A 25,938-nucleotide genomic window follows, 5' to 3' on the forward strand; every position below is an offset into this window, starting at 1 on the left:
GGAGACTAAAGAACAACAACCTGGGAAGACAAGTTGCATCTTTAGCCCAGCCTCCCTGCATACAGACTGCTGAGTCTGCTTGATTAACATACATGAAAACTACGAAGACCAAGACTAACCCTGAACTCTTCCAGAAGTCCTTAAAAGACATCTTTACTGGACTGGTTAAAACATTCCTATCTCACATAACTACATACAAGCATGACACTAGCCCTTGCTGGCTGAAGTCCCATCATTCTCTTTGCACAAAGACTAATAGAATAAGAAATGTCACTGCAGTGTAGCTTTATGTAGGGGCAGAAAAACAAAACAAACAAAACCCACCCCAAATCATAAAGACCTCTGAAATTCTTCTGAGTGAGAAATAAGAAAATTCTCTTGGAAGAGTAACATGCACCATGAAAAACCATTTTCTAAATCGATGCCTAGGTATTAGCATTTATCTTCTCTTTGCATATTAACTAAGCAGCCAAAGAGGAAACCTACAGGATAAGAGTTTGCAGCTGTGCATCCCACAAAGTAAAGCAAGAACTTAAGGCACGTGTAAGATTTGCTCAGAGGCTAACAAGGCTGGCATACAGCTGAAAGCTCTGCCAGGTCACCTCCATCCATTAGGGCTGTACTAAGTAACACCTTTGTAAGGACCACGTCTGCAAAAGCCCAGAAGAGTGCTGCTGCATTTCAGAAACACGGAAAGGCAATACTAATGGAAAAACTTCCTGCCTCTATCAGCAAACAGGCCAGTCTCTCCACAGGGCTCTGCCAGTACGACTGCTTGTACAGCACAGACAAAGAGACATGCTTAGCCCAAGTCTTCCAGCTAACAGCATTTGCTCTATGTACAGACAATTCCAGACTTCTCACATACCTTATTACAGAAGATGAGAAACACGGTTGGCTTCTCAGGTACTGGGAAATACATCCCCAGCCTGGTAAATTCACGTGAGAAGGAAGGGAAAGCCATGGCATCAGATGCTGCTGGGGAGGATGACACCAGATAATCTCTCTGTGCGCCTCACTCCCACTCCAAGACCCACAGAAAACCATCTGGATACAGCACAGGAGTCTGTACTTGTGTGCTGCACAGAACACTGATATCCAGCATAGGTGTCTGCATCAACAGATAGCATTACTGACACCACGGAGGAACAGCACTACTGTCAAACACCTCTGCTGAATACAGCTTTTTTCCCCACACAGGTGGCAGAGCAAGTGGTAGTACAGCTAATCTGCAAAAATAGATAAACCAAGAACTCTTGCTGGAGTACAGAAGAACTGGGCCACCCCTGTTCATGATAAACAAAGCAAACACTGCAGAGAAATACAGGTACCTCCTGTCTCTGTGCTGAAACTTCAGTGTTTATGATGTGGGACATGAAAGGTTCAGAAAGAGTGCCCCCACCTTAGAGGATCCCCAGATATGGAGCAGATTACTTACTCTTCCCAGCTTGTTGGTGGAAAGAGCACCGTAGAAGAGCACCACGTTCTGGAGCACCAGCACCCCCTCAGCTCTCTGCAGAAATCAGGCAAGCTGCAAAAAACCACAAATCATATATTTTCATCCATGAAGAGTCAAGAGAGATAATGAAAACTACTGAACTTGCAAAGGTGCAGGAAATCAGAAGAAAGCTGCACAGCCACCCTCTGTGCTAGTGGGAGCCGCAAGGCAGCAGGAGCCTGGGAATCAGAGGAGCACTGGCAAATGATTGAATAACCCAAGTAGCCACGTTCAGTTTACATCCTCAAAACTATCTGCACTCAACAACGTGCACACAGGAGAACTAAAAGCAGAGGATCTATGTATCACAGTGCAGGGATCTTCCCAAACCAAGCAGGGGTTACGATATGCTGCCAGACTATGGCAGATCAGGTATCTAAGGGACACATTGCAAAGCACGCTTTAAATTCTCTCTCTCCACACTGCAACACAGACCTGGAGTTTTCCCCATGAACAAACACTGAATATCATGAAGAAAATTAATCCAGATGATAGACATGAGCCCAGGTTATGAAAAAGCAGCAAGAAGTGCTCAGTAAACAATAAGTTCATTAAAAATCATGTTTTCAATTACGCTTGCATTCAGTAGACATCAAGTATATAATTTATTTTTTCAATGTCAGTACACTGCATCACAGTCATTTCACCCCTGGCAAATGGCACAAATATACCAAAATATATATAAAGCCCCATACAATGAGTTTATCCTCCCATCAAAAGATGCTCCAGCAGCAGCAACATATCTGTCAGTCAAACTATGTTCTAGGATTCAGGGTGGTATTCAACTTTCTGTTTGTTCCCCCATGTGGAGAAAATACATATGCAAGGCCAAAGATACAAAACTCATCTGCTGTAGCGCTTGTATAATATTTTTTTCTTTATTAAAGCAAAAGCCAGGCTAAATCGAGCCAAATTATATTCCATTTTAAAGTGAGGTTTGTATTTTTCTTTGTTCAAACAGAAATCCAAGAACTAAAAATCCTAGAAAACGTAGAGAAAAAAACAAGATCATTTAAGAGAGCTGAATACATTCTTGCTCAGAAATATACTTGTTCTTTGAAACTTGGAAATAGAACTTTTTAAAGCTAGATAAAAAGTAATTTTAAAATATAAAGCTTTTTTTAAAAATCAAGAAAATATACCCACTTTATAAAAAAAGTTCTTCAGGAAGAAAACATACCAATGTTCATTAAACTAATATTCTAACCCAATTTACCACATTTGTGAACTTCTGTATCAGACGATCACATTTCAGTATTCAATGGAGAGGAAAAAAAAGAGGGAGAGAAAGAAAACACATGTGTTGTTAACACAGTCCTACCAGGAAAGCCAAGAAACCAGCAAGTTCCTGCTGAGATACATGGGTTTATATAAACAAAACTTTCTGGGTCAAGTGCTGAGACACCAAACTTCTTCACAGGCTGAGCATACATGCCAGCTTTTCCAAATAATTTTAAAGGACTTCTTCCCAACATAATCAAAAAGATGCATCTGTGTGTCGCAGCACTGCCATTTTTATAATTAATGTTTTCATCCTATATATCAAACTGGTTCTAAACCAAGACTAGAGTAACTTCAACTGAAACAGCAGTCAATTCACTAAGCTCAAAGATAATAAAATAATCTCAAACTCAATTTTTTTTTCACTCCTGAACAGAGACAGTTTTGGACACAAAGATAAAGTCAGCTGCCAGTTCTGAGATCAGACGAAAGCCTGAAATACAAAAGACGGGTCACAAAGGTAGGAATGACCAGCCTCTTCATCAAAACACCAAATAGAAAATTGCAAAACAAAGTTTCATCAACATACATCTGACCTCTGACCAAACAGGATCTTAACAGTGATGGCATAAATTCCTGAAACTGTGCTGCCACACACCCAACATTTTCTATTTCCCAATTGAGAATCCACCACACTAAGTGTTTTTCCCTTCCTGTGAATCTTGCTGAAAATGTCCACTTCTCCACCCACATTTTTACCACACTGCCTGCCTTGAAAATTGGCAGACTTGAAAATGAAGACAGGAATCTTTTTTCATCCTGTTTATAAACCTTCATATTTCAAGAAAGGCTTGGATGGCCAACAGTGGAGCCAGCTCACCCCCCAGACCTACAGAAGCAGGAATAACTCATCTAGGAATTTATTAAAAGCACATAATTGAAAGGCAGATAACATGCAGGCGCTGATACCCTTAGTAGAGAAGTAATTAGCAATTGTTTAATGCCCACAGATGACAAAATAGTAGTATACCATTACCATTAATGAAATAAACAACTGGCTGGTTGAGGTAATAATAGGTGCAAGTTAAAAAATAAAATTGTCCTTATTTTATTCTTTTGAAAAAATGGGGTGATAGCTACATATATTTGAAGTGGGATTTCTGGGTACTTGGATTTCCACAGGACACAGATCTGCAATCCTGTCCTCACCTAGCCTAAGAAAGAAGTGAGGTCACAGAAGCCAGTGTGAAACCTGATCTTGAGCACATTATAGAATGTCAGCTAGAAATAATAAAACCAAACAGAAAACAGCAGTCTGCATAGAAAAAAATTGGGAGTTATTGCTCTTCTTTGAGAAGCTAGAGCAAAACCTAGCTTTGTACATGTCTCAAAACAGAAACAGACATCTGATAGACTCCCCCAAAATCTGTAACATTTAAACTCAGGCCAAATTTACTTTCTTGAGGTTTAGCAGGAATTCAGCAACCTAGGAACCACTGCAGCCTGTGCTTGTGCCTGGTGGCCTCCTGCTAACAGCTAAGAAGGTGAGCTGGCTTTACAGCCCTCCTTTCCAATTACTTGCTATTGGTAAGGAACTTGAAAGTTCAGGTTAATACAAAAGAGGCAGGTTTCCAACCACCAAATTTCAGCTGGAATCATTCAGTACCAGAATCAGTTCTATACTTCAGTAACTCTTTCGCCTGAAGCACACACAATAGATAAACAGTGGGTGGCTCAGCAATAGCATAGTATTTTTCTTTTTGTCCTTGAATAAAAAAATAATCTGTACCATCAAGATTTTCAGATGTTTCTGCTGGCGTTGAATGAGGAACTCTGATTTAAATCCACTTACATCTGGAGGAAAAACTGACCAAAAAAAAAAAAAAATCAACTCTTCTTCTTGCCCAATGGGCAACGGCTTCTCAGATGGGCTGCAGAAAAGAGCAGCCAGACTGGACCCAGGGGTGGCATATCTGTCCAGGGAGAACAGCAGATAGTCTTCCTCTTCATAAAGCTCATTCCATATGAAAATAAATCCATGTATTTGAATCAGGGAACACAAATTCTAAGAGTTCTATCACTGGAGCACTCCTCCTGTATCCATTACAGTAATGGCTTATATATTGCTATAGGACTGCAAACCTGTTTGTTGGGTGAGGTGAAAGGGTGTAAAAGCAGTAACATCAAAGTCAGTAGGAATCCAGTTGCTCTGGGAAAAAACCTAACTACAGACTTCACAATTCCTGCACTTTTACACTGGAAGCACAGTTATGAACTCACGTGTGAGACTGAGGCTATTACGTATGTACAGTATTTGTCATACAGAGCTGAGTGAACTGGTATCAGAACAAACCTGGTGACAGTTTTCATACTGCAGCTTCCTCTGGGCATGCACAGACATGCAAACATGCCACATTAACATTATCAGACTGGGAGCTCTACCTTAAATTGTCTTTTAAACAGGAATCCCAGGATCCCACATGCCCCTCCATTAAATCTCATCTTTTCTTCCAATTTCTTAGTAGAATAAAGAAGTCATCCAATGTAACATCAATAATTAATAAGTACAGCACGGCCATCTATTTCAGGGATATATTTTTCTCTTTCCTTCTAGAAAGTACATTAACAGTGTCTAACTTCTGCCCATCAGACAGCCCACCAGTAAGCCTCGTGCAACCACCCTAAGAACCCGGGCTGCTGGGGCTTGTTTCCAAAAGGAGAGAAGGAGAGCTTCATTTTTTATAAGGCTTCTAGGGGTCTTAGTCTGGAAATAGTTTAAAAACAAACAAACAAACCACAAAAAAATAGCCTGACAACCATGGGGGACTCACATAACATAATGATAGCTAAAAAGCTCACTGAAGACGGGCCGGAGGAGAAGGCTGCTGTCACACCCCAAGAATTCCCTGACACTTTTAGCATCTACTTTCTCTGCATCCTACCTCCTTTGGCAGTAGTTTTTGCTGAATCCACAGAAAGAAACATCAAACACATTAATTCACTTACTGCCCTAGAGGGCCAAAAGGAAAATTGCATCACTTAGACGGTTTTACCTTCCCAAACTTTTGAAGGTCAGGAAGAAGCATTTCTTTCACAATTAGTGGATAAAACACTGAAATGCACATGGCACTGTTTCATTTATGAACCCTGACAAGTCAAAAAAAAACCCTGAAGCGATTTGGTGCTCCACTATTGGCAGGAGGGGTGCCTCTCTTCCCCTTGCAGGTTAAAAAGCATTTTGGGGATACCCTCCTGGAAAGGCCAGGTGGGGGCCTCAGGTCCTCCTGGGACATGGGCACGTGTCTTCTGCTCCCTGCTCCCCACAAAGACCGACCAGGGGTCACTTCAGAGGAGACTGTGAGGGAGGAAACTCTCAATATTTATGAAGGATAGTTTCATTTTAGTGATTCTTTTATTTAAAAATATCCAAAGCAGACACTGAAATGTGGTTTTTGTTCTCCCTTTTAAAGCACTGGTCAGAAGGTGGCACATGTGGGTGGGACTAAACATTTATGCCACTCTGGCCCAAAACTATGTTTCCATTTTAGCAAATCCTCCTCACCTGCCCTCAAAACACTTAGGCAGACCTCCACATTGCCAGTGACTGCTCCCAAGCACCAGGGTGTTACTTCAGTCCTTTGGCTGCATGCCTTACACTGCTTTTCTTAAGCATTACTGTTTGTTGAACTGCACTGCACAGACACCAAATCAGAAGAAAGCAAAGCCCTGGGTGACAATGAGGCAGAATTAATCTTCGGCCTTGGAGTGGTTGACGTCTCCCAGTGCACAGCACTGGCTTCAGCTCACATGGTCCTGTCATATTGTACACTCCAAAAACGCCACTTTGAATTGTGTTCCGCTGCTATAGTTACACATAAATCATACTACCTTACCATTAAAAACTTTTGTGGAAATACCCTACACTTCCAGCATGAGAGAATTGGTATTTTCACTAGTGAGTAATTCAGCTTTTTAAGGGTGAACCAGACAGCCAGGGCAAGGAGCTCTTCCAGAGAGATGTGCTGCTGTGGTGTGATGTCTCAGCACACATACATCCAATGTGCAAAAGCCACTGGAATAGGGACAGCTTAGAAACAGCCACAACACAGCTCCCACACCTTAGGGCCCTGCCTGAAACAGGCTTGCAGTGTGTTGAGCATCGTCCCAGCAGCACAACGAAGCCTTGTATCCCCCTTTCTGTCCCTAAGTCCACTCCTCCCCAGCTTTCAGTGTCACTACAATCATGACTCGCAACTAGAACCAGCCAATTCCTGCTAGTACAAACCTGTCTGAGCAAACATCTGGGCTGAGGCTGACGGTCTTTGGGATATTATGCCAAAAGCACAGCACGATCAGCACAGGTATGTTATCATTCAACAGCAGCTCTTCAATCAAGTACCACTGCAGCATGTTTTTCCCCCAGCGGATGGCAATCAAGCCATATTTTGTTTCCTCATCTGTCCTGACCCAAATTTTAGAGCTCACAAAAGCCCAACACACAATCTGATGATAGCACTTCAGCAGTAAAACAAGTATGCTTTGAAAACACTTAAGCAGCTGAGTTAAAAAGAATTTTAAAAACCTCGAAAGTGGAAACAAAAACTTGAATCAATATTTGAAAACAAAGCAATCTGGAATTTCGCTCGAAAAAATTTATGCTTAGCACAAGGGGGTGCAGCATGGCTAGCTGAACAATTTTCCAATATATTTTAGGAATAACTTTCACACAGGCATCATATTTTAAAGAGGGAATTGAAAGCTAATATGTGACAGAGACCGACCACGAGGGTTAGAAGCAACTAAAGATGCTTTTCCATAAGCTGTTTAGGAAGTAAAACATCTCCAAATGATGAGACTCCTTAGCAGACACACCATAATTGAGACCAGGGTTTATCTGCCACTTACAGACCTGTGGGTGATGAGTATTCAGGTCACACACACACCTCTTCTGCAGCAACCCACAGCACAACTATTCATGTGATAAACACCCACTTCACAGTAGAAGCCAGAAGCTATGAATAATGCAGGAGATTCTACCACATAGCATCCCCATGGGATATGGAGGCAGCATTTTAACTTAAGTCATCCTTCTCCCTCCAGGGACCAAGCAAGCTCTTTAGTAATTCTCTCCCCACCTCAGGTTCTGCATATACATTAACAAGTCAAACCCAGCAAACCAGGACAAGTAGTTACAGAAGAAACAGGGACACAGAAATGCAATACACCCGCTCACAAGATCACATTAAAATATTACATCATCTGCTCAGCTCAAGAGCTCCACAAACGAAGAACAGTTTCCCAAAAAGGCAGTCCTTTGTTGACACTTCCCAAGAGATGTACTTTCTCACCATTAAGACAATAATTTCTCAAAGCATTAGCTAAACTAGGATAAATTAAAACAGAACCACACTCAGCCTTTGCTTATACCTCTGCCTGAATGAAGACAGGTTATTAAATGCACATTGCAAAGCTGAAAGAAAATCTGAGTTTGCAAGTCACCTCGTTTTTATAAAGGCATTATCACCTATGCTTTAGGCACAAATTCCCCCAGTAACTCACTTGAGTTATGTTTCTATTCTGAATACTATTATCACAGTATAATTCTCCATGACCCTTCTTGATATTCTTCAGTACTTTTCACAGCTTACACTGCACACAACAAAGTGCTCCCTCTCAAAGCATCCTTGAGACCCACCTCACCAGGGCAAGGCACAGAGATAGCAGATATCATGACACAAGGCACTTGGCAATGTCAGCTTGGCTTCTCTGGCACACTCTGCCTTTCAGCATCCTGCTCAGTCAGCCACTGCCAGCACGCCTGGCCTTCACACAGCTTTTGCCTTAGCCTGGCCATCCCCCCACACTGCAGATTTCATGTGCCACTGGAAGGGCACATCTGTCTCACATCTGTGTTGTTGCACGCTAGTTCTTCTACATTGTTTTCATATATCCAAGAAAATCTGTATAGGAAAGCTGATCTAGCAAGAGACCACACTGCATCATTAATGCCCAGGCAGATTCTCAGACTGCATGCCTAAAATGACTGCACTAATAAAAAAGAAAAAAAAAAAAAAGACAGAATAAAGGCTCATGTCTTTCTCCAGTTTCAGTCATAATCAATTTTAATGATGCTGTTACAAGAACTTATAATTTCGGCTTCAAAGCTACCTAAAAGACAATAAAGAATGTCTAACTTCAACAACATGTACTAACAGAAATCACACTGATTCTGCACACCAGGGCAACATATTCAAAACTTTTTTTGCTCAGTTGTAAAATATGTGTGAAGAAATATATGTGCTCAGTTGTAAAACGGGATCATCTCATCTACCTTACAAGCCTCTGTCACTCTGGTTTGCCATGGGACAAAATTAAAAATTATTACAGCACTTTTTTGCCCCACACTAGATGACCTTATACAAGCCTATGAAAGGTTTGGAATAGATCATACATGCTTAACAGAATTAAGGCAGAACCACTATTAGAAGTAGCTATCAAACCTGTTTATCTCTATCAAATATAACAGTTGTTGGGGTTTGGGGGCTTTTTGTTTGGTTTGTCTTTTTAACAAAACAGGGTCAGCTAATCCTTGGAATTATTTCTTGCTCAGAAAAACTGGTGGTTAACAGAAAACATCTTTGGTTAGCTTCTTTCTTTATTAATCATCATTGCTGGTGAGCTGACTCACTATCTAGGGTTGATCTCTTAAGGAAGTAAAAAAAAAAATTTTATATATATATATATTTTTTTTTTTTTTTTTTACTTAACACTACACTTCTAGTGCTATGCAGTATTTTCTCAATTCACTGCCTCTGATTATTAATGGTGAAATCACCTGATGAAAAGAATGAGATTAATTTTCTAATCATTTTCAAAAACTTGTTCACATTTTCCTACTGTCTTAAAATCTGCTATGAGGCTAAAATCTCTTATTTAATACATTTACTTCTACTGGTTTTACTGTATTTTTTTTTTTTTTTTAAATCAACTTGAGGCCTCTGACAGAAGAGATACTGCAGTTTCTCCTGAGAAAATGATGATGAACTATTCTAGACAATGACAGGAAAAAATACTTTTTCCAGGGAAGAAATATTAGGAAGATAGAAGACACAAACTTGTCAGCTACAGGAAGTTCCAGGGAACCACTACCTAAAGAAAAACCTCAAAGAATGGCTGTCACCTGACACTTGTTGGTAAGTACCAACAAGTACATGTTGGTACTTACATGCCACAGAAGTAGGTCCTATATTATACATTTGCTTCCTGCATGGGCCAGTGAGTTCCCATTCTTCTTAGTGTGACTAAAACTGCAGACCAGCGTTAACTACACCTTTACCCAAAGTTATACAGAGATTTTCCTTTACCATCCTTTGGCTTCAAGAGTTTATTCCTCTAAGCTTAGCCATATTCTACCCCGCAACATGCAAGCATACTCTAAATTAATTTGAAAAATCTTTTACAACAATTGCAGAGAAATCATCAGATCTGAACAACAACATGCCCTAAGACCACAATCAGGAATTCTACTTTAAAAAAAAAGACAAAAACAAAAAGGGATTTCTCAGTAACAACTTCTGCTCATGTATGACGGCACCTCCAAGAAATACAATGTATGCTCACAAGTCTGACGTGACATTTACTCATAAAATAAAAAATATAAGAATCCAATATTGATTAGGAAGCTTTTCAGAAAGACAACCACTTTAAAAGTGGTTTATTTAACAGAAGAGCAAGAGTGATACTGCAGAACAATTATTAGCTATATTGCTTTGCTCAAAATTTATTAATTTATGTTCTTTGCAAGGTCTCCATTCCTAAGATTTTAAGACCTAGATTTTTATTAATAAGCATTGTGTTTGTGTTTATTTTTTAAAATAAGATCATTTACAAAACACATTAGAAGCATCTATGTCTGTATTAAAACAGTTTTAAATTAATTTACTCATGAATTGAAAGGAAATTTTCCTACTGGACATCACATGCTTAATTAAGCAGCCAAATGATTATATTTATCCATCATGTCAATACGAAAAAGTCAAACAACAGAAATTAAGATTTCACTGCAACACTGCAGAGGCTTCAGTAAAATAGCCTGTACATTGCTAAACCACTTTCATTGACAGACAGGAATGCCATCTCAGAGCAGACTTGATTTAAGCAGATGTCCCAAAAGGAAGCAATAAAATTCCCTAGTAATTCTTAACTAATAATATTGCCTTGCTCTAGCTCACCTAGATCCCCATCATTTCTGGCTATGCATTAAAACCTCCTGTCATCCCTTTGTTTTATTTAAGGCCTCAATTTCAGAGAATTACATTGAACTTTTTCCAATTTATGCAGAACCATCTATGTCAGTAAGAAACCAAGGGGTATCATATATAACCACAGTGAGAGGAACCTCATCTCTTAAAACTGTGTGCCCAGATTCATTTTAAGACAGAGTAAGAAGCAAGGTTTTTTTCCCCTCCAAAGACTGCCCTGGATGTGCACTGCAGTGCTTTGTCCTAGCATCCTGATTTCAAGAATGCCAGCTATGTTTAGTATTTGCTTGGAGGTACTGCAGGAATGGAGGGTCAGCAGTAGCCACAGGTGGTCAAATTCACTCAAAACAGTTAAGTTAATCAGTACAGCAAAAAAATGTAACCTCTTGAAGAGAGACAGCAGGACTGGATAGCTTCCAAAATGAGTACTGCCAAAGACCAGAAGCTGCCTTGGACAGGAGAGTTCTGGGGCTGTCTATGTATTGATCCTCTCTGGCTAAACCGTGACAAAAGGTGTAAAGTATCATGGAATCAAAAAGAAGGTGCTCTAGAACAAGAAGCGACGCATATAATAGAATAAATTGAACTGATAAAGGTCTGGAGGAGGCCTCCAGAAAAATCAAAGGAAATTTAGCAAACCAAACCTAGATTGAGATCTGTGCCACAACTGAAGAATAAAATTCAAAACTCCTTTTAGCTTAAAAGTAATTTTCTTCACAGGTCACCTCCAAGTGGAACTTGTTAGTGTTCAAGTGCAGAATTACAGCTCTAGGAAACAAAATCACTGACTAGTCACACACCATGGTTGAACACAGCTGAAATGGGACCACCTGAGAGTCAAAACCATTAAATTTTTCCATCAGACCCTTCAAAACCTAAATGGTGCCAAGAGTGGCTAGAAACCAGTATGTGAAGTAAGCATCTACAATCTCTCCTGAAGTCACAAATAGCAAGAACAATAACTCCCATTGTTTCCAGTTCACCCACCTGGGAAGCTGGTTATTCTCAGAGCTACTGAAGGAGAACCAGCTCCTTCAAGACTTGCTGTATGTGTATATACATATGTATGTGTATATACATATGTATGTGTATATACATATGTATAAGTAGGCATGTGAATGGACACAGGCACACACTTTACATGCCTGCAAGACCAGTTAGCTCAATTTAAAATTAACTTATCTCCACAGGTAAAAGCAACAGTGAAATTTAGCATTTTAATTAAGCTCAGTATAAATTTGAAATATGCAAAAACAAGAGCAGGAACAGTCTTTAATTTCATGCAGGCAGAACTTAAAAAAGAACACAGCCACAGCCCAGGACTAAACAAGTTAAAGTCCATGTACGAACAGGCAGTGCTCACAAGGAATCATTTCAGGTACATTCAGCTGCAGAAAGCAAAAGCCAGAGTTGCTGTTCCACAGCCAGCAGAGTGACACTAACTGGACAGTTTTACATCTACACTGATTCAAGTCAACTCCTGTTCAGGAGCACTTGGCCTTTAGACTGGCTCCACCTCCTCATCACAGAGACATGGCCACAAAGATGCATCTTCTCTGAGGGATTCGTTTTCAGTTGGGTCCTCAAATCAATCAGACTAGACAGGGGGCCAGAAGAATGCCAGGGATGAGGAGGTGGCATGTTGTAATAGCTTGAAGAAGACGGACTGACACCCTTGAACGATTGCTGTTAACAGCTTTTAAGACATTAATTTTGGAGCAGTCCAATGCGATGTGAAACCATGCCCATGATCTTTCACCATGCCTTTAAATTTTGATAAAAGATGTCACATCTGGCACATGTGACAGGCCAGGAGCACTGCCAGCACTAATGGTTTGGATGACACATGTAACCAGTGTACTCAACTCCTCCCTGCCCACTCTGGTTTTTCAGTATTGTTTAAAAATAGAAGGGTGAAAAAGAAAATTAAAAAATGCATTTAACTGGGGTAACAACAGAAGCTTACAGAAATCCACAAATCCTGATCTAATTTCAGCAGAGTCAAATAGATCATCCTCATTTTCTGAAGGAGGATGAATAGCTGGCACAGGGACAGACCTGCTCTTTGCCACCTGGGAAAAAAAGGGAAGGGTGATCGTGGCATCGGTCATGCAAAAGCCCACTCCAAGGATCTAGAAGTTTCTGACATTTGCTGCCCACAGTAGCAAGCACTCTAAAAGAAACAGCCTATGTCAGAAACATCAGTCAGGCTGGGCAACACGCAGAAGTCCTGGGAGCTTCAGCAGATACAGGAGACAGAATACAACAAGCAGCCACCAGGTTTCACTTGGAGAAACATCACACAAGTCCCCACACATTGGATACCTGGTCAGAGAAGTGTTCTGCCACAAAGGTACTTTCGGTCACAATAATTTAGGCATAACCTTAAATCAATGAAGAATGCTTTGGTGTAACTGCTGGGGAAACCTTGTTCATAGCAGTAACTAGCAGGCAAAAACCGGTCCAAGTGAAATCAGTGGAGCTAGGATTCTGTACCCATAACACCCAGGATTCTGTATTCATAATTAAGACCACTGGGTTTTTCGCATTCCTTTTCAATTACATACCCATTTAACCAGGTATTCATAAAATCTTTAGAGAAATCAATGTACAAATTAATTATTTCTTAAAATAAATTTCCATATAATATGCCAAGACAGATATCTGTTTAAAAACCTGACTTGAGAGGGTGCCTTAAAATTCTGTGTGTGTCCATGCCAGTTGTCATCTGCCATCTGATCTCCTGGCATATTTATTACCAATCATCTTTCCAACTTATGCTGTTTCTGCCTGTACTTTCAACAAGCAGCTTGTGAACTATCTTAAAGATAATCCCCTAAAAGAAATAAAAAGTGAAACCTATTTCTACTCACAAAAAAAAAAACGACCCAAAAAACCAACAAACCATAATTACTATAGCACAGGCATGCTGTTGTATGTTTAAACCTTAACAAAGAGGATTTTTTTAAAAACAGCTATTGCTATTCAGCAAGTATTCATATAGCACAGGTTTTGCTGCTCTTCTTTTTGCAAGATCATTGTATTAAAGCAGCAGAGAATACTTTTAAAAGCTCACCATACTCAATGAAATACTACTCCAGAAGATAAAGTCCTAATTAGGGATACCAGTATGCAAAACTCACACTGCAGAGGTTGTTGACTGGCAGAAGACCATTAGATTACTACATCCTTCTTTGCTGGTCATCTTACAGGCACAGGAGGAATTATGCTCAAATTTAACACAATTCTGATATGGTTAGTACAGTCAGCAAAAGCACAGCCTCCAAACCTAGGAGAATGGAGTAGCATTCTTCTTCTGCCTCAGTTGTGGCAGACCAGGGTATCCGACTACAGTGCTGTAGTAACTGAGCCAATTCTGTAATTCCTGACAATCAGGAAAGAGACTGTGCTTTGTATAAGCTAAGTAAAGATTTCTATTATGATGGCTTAAATAAAACAGACCCCAAGAGAGGAAATAAATGTTACCCAAGTCATCTGGCATGTTTACTCTTCTCAGGTGAAGTGGACAGTGACCCTCCCAGACCGGAGACAGCGTTTCCTTTTCAGCGTCATGTCCACTTCCTCCCCTGGTAAAGAACACTTTTAAATAATTTGAATTCTGCCACTGGCCTAGTTTTGGCGTATGTTCTGATGTCTTATTCGTAGTTCCTTGTGCTTTTCAAAAACAGAGAGGCTTCACTAATTTTGAGGCAGATCAATGCTGACATTAAAAAGAACAAAAATACTTCTGAAGGGATAACTTCTAAAGAAAATTACAATCCTCTTTTTCCCTCAAATTAGCATATTTTGTTCCCAAGCCAGATCTCTATGGAGGGACTGACATTGGCTGGACACCAGGTGCACACCAAAGCTATTCTATCATTGACCTCCTCAACAGGACAGGGGAGAGAAAGCTGCTGGATCAAGATATGGACAGGGAGAGATCCCTCACCAATATACCATCACGGACAAAACCACCTCCACTTGGGAAAACTGATGCAATTTATTGCCAATCAAATCAGAAATAAATCAAATTGAGAAAAAAAAATCACATCATCAAACACTTTCCCCCAATCCCTCCCTTCTTCCCAGGCTTAACTTTACTCTCATTTTCTCTACTTCCTTCCCATAGTAGTGCTGAGGAACTGGGAATGTGGGCTGCAGTCAGTTCACCACATCTTGTCTCTGCTGCTCCCTTCTCAGAGGACTCCTCACACTCTTCCCCTGCCCCAGCACAGGGTCTCACCCACAGGAGACAGCAGCCCACAAACTTCTCCAACCTGAGTCCTTCCAAGTTCCTTCAGGAACTCCATGGGTCCCTCTCCACAGAGCAGTCCTTCAGGCACTGAAGCATGGGTCTTTCACAAGGTCACAAGTCCTGTCAGCAAACCTGCTCCAGAGTGAGCTCCTCTCTCCACAGGACCACAGGTCCTGCCAGGAGCCTGCTCCAGCATGAGCTTCCCATGAGGTCACAGCCTCCTTCAGGCATCTACATGCTCCAGCATGGGGTCTTCCATGGCTGCAGGTGGATCTCTGCTCCATCATAGACCTCCATGGGCTGAGAGGACACAGCTGTCTCACCATGGGCTGCAGAGGAATCTCTGCTCCAGCACCTGGGACACCTCCTCCCCACCCTCTCCCGACTTTTGCACTGACCTTGGTGCCTGCAGAGCTGTTACACACATTCTCACTCTCATCTTCTACCTGCTACTGGTGTTGCACAGAGTATTGACACTCGTATCTGCTATCCCAAAGGTACTACCACCACCACTGATGGGCTCAGCCTTGGCCCGTGGTGGGTCCCTCCTGGAGCTGGCTGGCATTGCCTCTGTCAGACACAGCGGAAGCTCCTGGCAGCATCCACAGACACCATCCCTGTAGCCCTCCACTACCAAAATCTTGCCATGTATACCCAGTAAGGCACACAGAGGCCCAGGGTGCAGCCAGACTCCCCAGCAGCCCAGGCTGTGGCCAGTGAGCACATTCACCTTCCCCTGCCCTTTCTGAATGCCAGTGCCGTCCAACAAGCGAGGGGCCAAACCGTACACTGCAGATAGTCTAGCCAACTATTTTAAAACTTAATTCTTAAACAAAGGGCATCTGCCTGTAAATACAAATACAGCACAGCAGTCTGCTCTTTCCGAACATATGCTGCATCTTCTCCAGCTGAGAGGAAAGGGCTGGTTTTAAATAGTGACTAAAAATTCTGCTTACCATTTTTCATTCTAAAAGCACAACTGTTGCTTTACAATTAACATCAATTTTCTGATGCACAAAACAAGACCAATAGTATAATTTAAACCAATTTAGTCAAAGGTTGCCTTTGCCTGTCAAAGGTACAATAACAAACATTTAAAACACTGCACTCCCTTTACATGTTTAGAACAAATGAATTTCCTTAAAAAAATAACTGTTTTAAACACTTTTCTTCCAATTTCTCTATTACTCCAGCAATTTTTATTCTAAATGTTACTGAGTAAATAACATCTAGAAACTGTATCTAAAGAAATCTTTCACAGAGAGAGTAGTTCACCAGTACATAGATACAATAGGGCCCCGTCCACAGTAAAGGCGGTAATCAAGTTTTATGTAAAAAGGAAAAAGTGATGGTGATTACTGGAGGAAATGAAACATAAGAACAGTTACTACAGTTGGAAAAAGACTGCTACTTTGAAGGTTTTGAACAAGTGATTTTATTTCACCCGATAGTGCTAAAAGATCAGATCCTTTTTTTTTTTTGCACTTAAAACCTGCTTCTCAACCGCCTATCTCTTGTTCAGAGATGTGCTTTTAGCAAGGACTATGTTGCCTTTATTTGCACAATAAGAGAGAACATCAGAAATGACAACAAACCTGACTTCCTTAGGCTGAATAACCCACACTCATGTACAGTAAAAGCAAACACTTGCAACCACACAGCTGTATTAATTAGGATACAACTTATGTAATATGAGCATCTGTGTGTATATATACATATACATATATATATATTTACCTATCAGTTGAACTAGTGCCATTTAGAAGATTTGTTTTAATATTAAGCTAGTGAAAAATCATAGCTGAGGCTAAACACAGAGTAACAGCACAGAGATCCAGGATTTTATTTTACTAGTTACAATGAGAGGGGCCTTATACAAATTGCTTAAACTCGTAGTAGGGTGGTTTACAAATTGACTTAAAATCATGACCAGCACATGTAGTATGCTTGGCTTCTTGACAGGTATCTTAGAACAACATGGAAGAGAGAATCTGTAGCACTCTCTACAAGTGTACTAATAACTTGTTTTGATGCTTGGAGACCCTCAGTGGAGGGTGCACAAAACACAGCGCTGGGGGAGTTCTCTCCACGACTTCCAAACCAGAGAACCATAGCAAGATCCATAATAGTGACAAACCAGTAAAGGAGACATGAAAAGACATAAAGAAAACCAAAGCAACCTTTTACTCACAAATAAAACTATCTCAACAGTCAGAACAGACTTAAGACTAACCATTCTTACGCCACAGCCCCTGCAAGATAAAACAGATCTTCAGGAATTCAGCCAAACCTCCCCACACTAAGCAGGCAAATTGAGTGAAGAACCTACTGTCACCTACTGCTGCAATTTAGCATCTTCTAATATTCTTAAGTCCTAATTTCCAAGACAGTAGAGGCTTGTTGAAAGTCTGCAAAACACATCCAGAGCCACTGACAAAAGATAATATGCAAGTACACACTATTACCAGTAAACCTTAACCACACTGTTATTTTGTGCTCTTATGTTTTCCTTCATTCCAGGCCTTTTACAACAAAACAAACAAAAAGCACCTATATAAAGATTGCTTATTTAAGTGATAAACAAAGCAGTAATTTATGCTAGCTAATAACAGGACAAGTCTACTGTATAACTTCAACATTCCAAGGGATAAGAATAAATAAGTAATAAATACTTCCATTTGAGTGAAGCCCAAAGCTAATATTAGGATAAATCTTAACTCACAGAAAACCCAAAGGTCTATAAATGGTCCTGACCTTAGTACATTTCTTCTAAAGCAATCCTTTTAGTTGCTCTGTTTGGTGGAAGGCACTTGTAAATAACAATAAATCTGAGGCTGAACAATTTACAAAATACAACACAATGTATATATCTGAGTCAGTGACTGTGGACCATGTAAGGGTCAGAGTTAGTCTTTCAAGTAACTACTGCAGCAGCTCACTAGTGCTCAACACTGCAATCCAAAAGAGCAATTTCCCTCAGCAGGAAACAGGGCAGGTTTAATCTCCACTCACATTACTACACCGGTTGAGTTGTGAGCAAACATGCAGCAAACTGAGTCAACTTCTTGGTTTAGGTGAGGAAGCAGTAAAAGCAGCTCAAGACTGATCAATTGTTAAGGTGTCATGATTCACACTTTCCCCTTAGCAGCTGCAGAAGAAATTGCTTGGTGTCTTACAGGAATAACCCAACCCTTACACAACACTACCTACAATTACTAAATAATGATCAACAGGCTTGTTGATAGTTAAACAACCATCTACTTGTACAGGCTTTTCAAAAGCATCTAACACTGACACAAAGTTCTGTGAAAGGATAAATCTTTCATGGGGAAAGTGAACATGCACATCTTGTTCTCTCTAGAGATGTTGCTGCTGCAGTATCCCACTTCCAGGCCCAGCTATCAGATGAGCTGTCAGTGCGATGACTGACTTAACCCCCACACCAGCTGCAGCAGTCCTGCACAGCACAGGAGCTTTATACTGCCAATGCTTGTGCTGGGGAAGCATTAGAAACATTTATTCCTCAAGGTCCACTCATGCTTTGCAGCGTTTTCTTTTCTGACAGATGTCTGATGTCTGCAAAACTCAAGGCCAAACTAGTGTCAAAGGTCCTTAAGCTGGCAGTGGCACATAATGAACAAGGAAATTGCACCATGTAATCACAACAGGATCATTAGTGTATATTTACTTTGTCAGAGGAACACAAGGTGAATAAAACAGGCTCAGTACCACTTTGCTGCTGGAGGTTCTGTAGAGGCAAGAGGCAATTTCTCACAGCACTGTCTCTCGAGAGCATGCAGCAGGGATCAGCTGCTTTCTCATCACACCTGAAAGGACACCCAGAGGACTAACACCTCTGGGAATTCACACCCATAACACAAGCATAAAACAAGCAACATCTGACTGAGGCATAGATCAGAAACAACTGTAATGACGATACACACAGCAAGATATTATGGATTCAAGAGCAGAAAGCTGCATTTTTACCTTCCATGAAGCTGAATGGAGAGGAATGCCCACTACTGCATTTCATGCCTGTCTTCAATTTGGGTAAGTCCAGCTAGCAAGATGGATCTCTTCCCTATTCCAAGAAACTCTTGATGCTTCTGAAAAAACACAACCCAATGCACCCAACAATCCAACATCACTGTGCTCTGTGAAACAACAGAACTACACAAGTTTTGCTCCTCTGCAACAAACACGTCCTTCTCCCCTTTCATTAGAAATGCTTTACTTTAGATTTCCAGATGTCTTCTCTTCAGCAGGGTTCCCTGGTGGACTCAGCCCACCCTGAGCCTCCCAGACCAAGGGAGGCTCAGGGGAACCTTTTCTCTCACACCTCCTGATCTTCTGTGCCTGGTCTGGCACCCTTTCGAGGAGCCCCCACAGGGAGTAGGATGAATCCAGGCAGTGTATTTAACTCACACTTAGTGATGTATAAAATCAAGCCACAGCATTGGCTGAAACAAGAGGGCAGGGCTACATCACACAACATGTGGGGGAAAACAAACCAAAAGAATAAGAATTACCTTTTCCAGCAGTAATTCACTGGCTCAGCTGTAATACTAATTTTCATTCTATTCAAATCCCTTTGGCTAAAAGGATGTTCTCCAGTTTATAAGAACTCTTCTCTCAGTATACCCAAACACCTGAAGTTCTTTTTCAGCAGTGCTGCAAACTGAATGGATTACATACAGCTGCAAAGCTGGGTGATTTCACTTTACAATCCAAGCTGTGACAATTAAAAAATAAAAAAATACAGAAATAAGCAGTATTGTTTCTCTGAAAGCAGCATAACTCCACCTCCCCATTCAATACCATGCTAAGGCACGTCCTGTGTATACTTGGACGTGGCTTGTGAGTATGGCCGAGTGTCACACTGACCTTCCCTGCCCTCAATGAAGCCAGAAGCTGGGGACTTCTCAAATTTTCACCTTATTTTCCAACCTTCAGTATAGCAATTCTGTGCTGTTCCGTGAATCTCTAGTCCTTTGAAAAGGGGAACACAGCATAGATAATAGCTACAAGTTGTTAAACACAATATATAAACCAGAAGTCAAAAAAGCATACTATTAGTTTACAGCTGAAATTGTTTCACATGCAATTACGTGTACCTCAAGCTACATATTATATTTGTGCACTAAATTATAATTACTTGGGTAACTTAGGTACAACAGAGTTCTAATGTTTTATGTAAATTCAACTGTTCTTTACCATATTATGCCTTAGTGAGAACTCCCTTCAATTTTGATGAGTTAGTACCGGAATATAAATGCAATGCCATACTAACACAAATCTAAGGAAGGAATTGCTCAGCTATATTTCCACCATCTACTGTTTTTGCAAGCATCTAAAAACACAGTCAATAGTCACTAGAATTGCTGAACAGGGCTTTTAGAAAGTGGGGGACACACACACACACACAAAAAGAGCAAAACTGCAGATCCAAACAAAAAAAATCACTGAGTTCACGTCAACTTCTTATCACAAAGGTTTTTTAAAATTGCTACTGAAATAACTATTTCTTTTTTGGCAGGACATCAAGAAAAAAAGTCTTGAAACATCAAAAAAATCCTATTAAATAATAAATATGTCCCCCAGATACTTTTGACCTTAAAAGGAAATGGTCTCAGCCATGGTGAATGATGCCTGTATTACTCCTCCTCACTTTCAGGCACCAGTCCTCCATTGGAAGCAATGTGATTTTCCTATGGAGGCACCTCAAGCTAGGCACATTGCTCAGATTAGAGTGGCACAAAGGTGAAGCACCTTCCACGGTCATCTCTGCAGCATGCACAGCACAGAGCTGAAGGACAGCAACAGACAAACACCAATGGCACCAAACAATGACAGTCACTGAGAAAGAAGAGCAGACCCTCCAAACCTTACTCTCATGGAGCCTCATCCCATTCATTAAATCAGTATCCACGTGTTCCAGACAAATGCCACAAAACCAAGTTCTGCTAAACCTCAGCACACACCCAGACAGAAATGCCAACCACCTCATCCAGCCACAGCTGCTGGGGCCAGGTGAGAAGCAGGAGCAGTGTGAAAGAGGAGAAAAAAAGAAAAATTCAAGAAAGCAACACTACCTTCCCCAACCAGAATTGCTGCCTAGTTTTCTCCAAACCTGCACCAGGATTTTAAGTACCTATTGCAATGCCAACACCCAAAGAAGTAGAGGGCAGAATGATCAAGTCCAGAATGCGATGTAGGCGTGGGAACTGTATTTGGATTAATTACAGAAGACTAGCAGATCTAATTTAGGGACTTCCAAGAGCACAGCAGCTCGGCTGTACAGCTACATTGCTGAGAGAGCTGTTGGGGAGCCCTACCAGCTCTGATTTGCCCACAAACCCTCCAGTTTGCACATGCATCACATAGTGCAGATTTTGGTTTCACAAAGCTGCGTACTGATATAAGGCCATAACACGGTGAGCTGGCTCTGGAAATCTGTACATTTCCACTTTGTTTTCTCAAGTCTGTTTTTACTTAGCAGAAGAAAAAAATATCCTCTACTTTGTAAAAATGCATAGCATTTTTATTCCTGTTCCAAGCCAAAACCAACACCAGATGGAAACTCATTTAAAATTCTTACATCTTTCCGCCAGGAGGCTACTACTACCAGCTAAGCAGCCCCAGAAAAAAAAAAAAAAGTAAATTAAGGAAAAAAAAAGAAAATCAATGGACCATGAAAGTGATTTAAATTATACAAGATGAGTGAACACAGAAGAAAACTGACCAACCAAAGTGACTTCTTAAAAAATAATAATGTCTTACTATTTACTTTGAAAGCAATGAAAAGTCCTGAAAATACCATTGTGTCCCACCAGATAAAAAATGCATAATACATGTTCCTAAGGACAGTGGAGGAAACCTGAAGTAGTTTTACTCTGCAACAAATCTCAGCACCTAAAAAGACATAAGACCACAAACTGACTTGCTGTGAGTCCCACCGTGCCAACTGGAGAGGCCAAAGACACCCAAAAAGCCATTTCACCTCCGTTCCCCACCCTCGGACTATGCAACAAGTTGAGTGAGAGGGCCAGACCAGGAGAATGAGCCATCTTGTTCCTTCCTGAGTTTCTATCTGTAGCTTTAAGGTGGCTGCTCTGCATGTCACTGGGTCACTTTTTTTGCTGGAATAATAGGGACAGTTCTGTACGTAACTCATTTATAATTCATAAAATCTTAGGCGTTTTGCAGCTCTCACTAGGAATGCAGGGCATCGTTTTCTAGTCCTGTTTACCACATCCAGTCTTGACAACAAACTGATATCAAAAATCAGTAACAGAAAAGTTTTCTGATACTGAGAATATTCAGCAAATAGTGTAAATACAGTGCTTATAGAGCAATCTTATTCAGAATTTGTGCAGTGGCCCTTACTGATCAGTCACAACAGAAATCTGAACAATGGCATGTCTTTTTAAGAAAGTAAGAGCTGTCAAAGTGTTATATTTATACTATTTGCAGAGCGTTCTTTATTTAGATTTCTATGGTAACCAGTAAGAGGACTGCAGTTTGTATTTGGAATTTTTTCATTCCCCATAGTCCAAACTAGCAGCACTACAACCTTCTTTCAAGAAGGAAAAGCAATAAGCAAACATCTTACAGACTCAGATAGAGCCAGCCTTTGGTAATTAACTTGAGATGGAGTTCTTCTCTAACACAGCAACAAACAAATCATTCATTTAAGCTATCCTTTTTAAAGTAACTTAGTAACAAAACCAGTCTGGTATGTCTTACCCACCAGGCAAAAATTGTCACTACTGGATTTCTTCTGTTACATCATTTTACCTGTCAAGATGCAACCACTGAAGAGGAAACGGGCAAGTTTGCTCTCCCTTGGTCACGTAAGGAATCAGAGAACCACATACATCGTGAGAACCAGAACATGCTGCAGGGGTTCCGTACTGCTGACACAGGAGGCAGCATGTTCATTATTAAACCACACCAATTTAATTTGAAAAGCGGGTCAGACAGTGCACTGCAGCCCACAGTCACCCTACACCTCCAGAACAGACGACAGCCAGGCTGGTTCAACAGCAAATTGTGCTTGCTGTAAACACTGCGGGGCCAACATGAGTAGCACCAGCTCCCTCACCCACACTGCCTGCTTATGGTTTTCACATCAAGTTCTCCTACTTACATTTTGGGATAATAAAACATGAGGAAGAAGAACATAATCGCTCTGTTTTGTAAATAATCAGAACTCAAAATGAATGTTATTTATTTCTTTTGAGGGGGAGCTGCAAAGTAGGGAAAAATATCTACCTCTCCCAAAATACAAGGTATGTCCATTTTAACATCAGAATTGTATGTATTCTCAGGTATTCACTTCCTTCACTTGGTTAGCCTTGATTTCTGAAGAGGATGCCAGCCCTAGACACTAGCCAGTTAGCCTTTAGCTCCAAATATCCAAGACTAATTTCCAAAACCCTCACAGAAATTAATCCACTGGTGATGACAAATGACTTCTATGGACTATTCTCTCCCACACTCCACATCTGGCACCTCTCTTCCAAGCATTTTGGTTGTCAGAGATGGTACCATACTCCTACCTTCTAGAAGCTCATGAGCAAGTCTGGAGCAAGTGCTCCCCAGCAAGCCCATTTTTTCTCAGTGCATTGAGTTACGTTTTTGGGAACTGTGATTCCTCCCTAGGCAAAGGCTATTTTTATCAAGGAAAGAGGATATCCTGTCCCATCTCCTGTGAGTTTTGTCAGACATCCACAATTCCCAAGTGAAACCGCTCAGGACTTTGAGAACTACAGCATTCCGGCACGAACACTGAGGGTTTGGTCATGAGGCAGCCCAAAACTGCCTAGAGGAAAGCAATCGCCAAACGCAGCACAGCAGAAGCCCTCCACTACCACATCCCCTTCCCAGATGACCAGGCAGCAGCAGATGACAGCCAAGGCAACCATGCTGCACCTACCCAGAGTCACCAACGAGGACCACACAGTCTCAAAAGTCCCCTTTTGCCAAACCTGTTTAGCACAAGGCAAAAGACCCCTGCCACCAGTGCTTGATCAGCACAGGGTCAGTCTGCATCCAGCAGTGCTTGCAATGGGACAACTGGGATGTCATCAGCAGCCCCACAGCACAGACCTCCATGCCCTCATTGCTGCCTGGGAAGTGCAGAGAAGATGGCAGAGGCACTCCAACTATCCAAAATATCCTAAAGTGCTGAGAACCAGGCACCCTTCGCAGCTTGGGCAAATCGCAGAGCCAAACCAAAAGAGAAGAGAAACACTGGGGAAGGTACACTTTACTACTAGAACCCCATGAATGGGCACCATTTTGCCTGCTTCCCCCAGGGGCCTGTAAGCACCAGCCACTTGATCCCTCTCACCGGCTCTTCCCGCCCCCAAAACGGTGCTGCCTGAGCACAAAGGCATCCTGTTCTAACAGACCACTTTATGGCAAGAGCATGGAACAGCAACGGTAGGCCAGAGTCAAAAAAATTAAAGAGAACAGAAGTTCTGTGGAATAGAAAGTACTTTCAAAGCACTGAGTTTCACTGGGATGCAGAAGCCAGTGAATGAGCACTCAGCTTCACTAAAATTACTCCAGACTAGTAAAGCATACCATTACACAGGATAATAAATTCGAAAAACAAGAGCTTGTTAGATACAGGAGAACAGGAATACATTTTCTACCTGTGGCTTATATCCCTCCCTTCATCGAATAAATCCAATTAATCTCAACGTCACAGAGTACTTCATCTTCCTCATGGTCCTATGTAATGCAACTGATCAGTTTAAAAAGGGAAAAGTCACAAGTGCCTACCAAGATATTTGTCAGCCAGAGGTAGGCTCCTTGCCAACAAAAACTGCAGCATGTTCATCTCTGCACCTCCACACCAAGCCTCCTAAAAAACACTTTTTGTAGCAAATCTTTCCTTAGAAACTTCTTAGCATGAACTATGCTAAGTATTTCCTACTGTGTTTTGCAAAGCACATTGCAAAGGTCTCAAGTATTTCCTCACTTTGTGCTTGCACATGTTAAGTCATATAAGTCATATAATCATTAATCACAGAATATTTTGAGTTGGAAGAAACCTACAAGAATCATCAAAGTCCAACTCCTGGCCCTGCACAGGACAACCTCTACAATCACACCGTGTGTCTGAGAGCATTGTCCAAATATTTCTCGAACTCAGACAGGCTTGGTGCTGTGACCACTTCTCTGGGGAGCCTGTTCCAATGCTCAAGCACCCTCTGGGTGAAGAACCTCCTAATATCCCATCTAAACATCCCCTGGTGCAGCTTGATGCCGTTCCCTCAGGCTCTATTGCTGATCACAAGAGAAAAGGGTTCAGCACCTGTTCCTCTGCTTCCCCATGTGAGGAAGCTGTAGACCTCAGTTTCCTCCAAGAACAAACCAAGTGATCTCAGCTGGGCCCCACATGGCTTCCCCTTTAGACACTTCACCATCTTCATGGCCCTTCTTTGGACTCTCTCTAATAGCTTTATATCCTTCTTACACTGTGACAATTGACAAAGCACTCAAGGTGAGACTGCACCAGTACAGAGCAGGGGGGGGCAATCCCTTCCCTTGCCCAGCTGGCGATGCTGTGCCTGGTGCACCCCAGGACACAGTTGGCCCTGCTGGCTGCCAGGGCACACTGGTGACTCAATGCTGTGTGTTAAAGAACTACAATTCACCATTTAGGTGGCACACTTTAGCACATTTTC

At 41.3% G+C, this 25,938-nt stretch overlaps 1 protein-coding gene across 16 annotated transcripts in view; it reads right to left on the bottom strand.

Annotated features, from left to right (window-relative positions):
* Positions 1 to 25,938, bottom strand: part of APBB2 (amyloid beta precursor protein binding family B member 2) — a 170,867-nt gene that overhangs the window by 114,463 nt on the left and 30,466 nt on the right. For 15 of the 16 annotated variants that reach the window (XM_040064026.2, XM_058420591.1, XM_058420586.1 and 12 more), the window contains exon 2: positions 1,439 to 1,531. The gene's annotated coding sequence lies outside the window, so the exon portion shown is untranslated. Of the gene's footprint in view, positions 1 to 1,438; positions 1,532 to 14,466; positions 14,542 to 25,938 lie in introns of those variants that run through there. The other variant, XM_058420582.1, reaches the window with a different exon arrangement.

The sequence above is a fragment of the Hirundo rustica genome, chromosome 5 (genome assembly GCF_015227805.2).
Source record: "Hirundo rustica isolate bHirRus1 chromosome 5, bHirRus1.pri.v3, whole genome shotgun sequence".
NCBI lineage: Eukaryota > Metazoa > Chordata > Aves > Passeriformes > Hirundinidae > Hirundo > Hirundo rustica.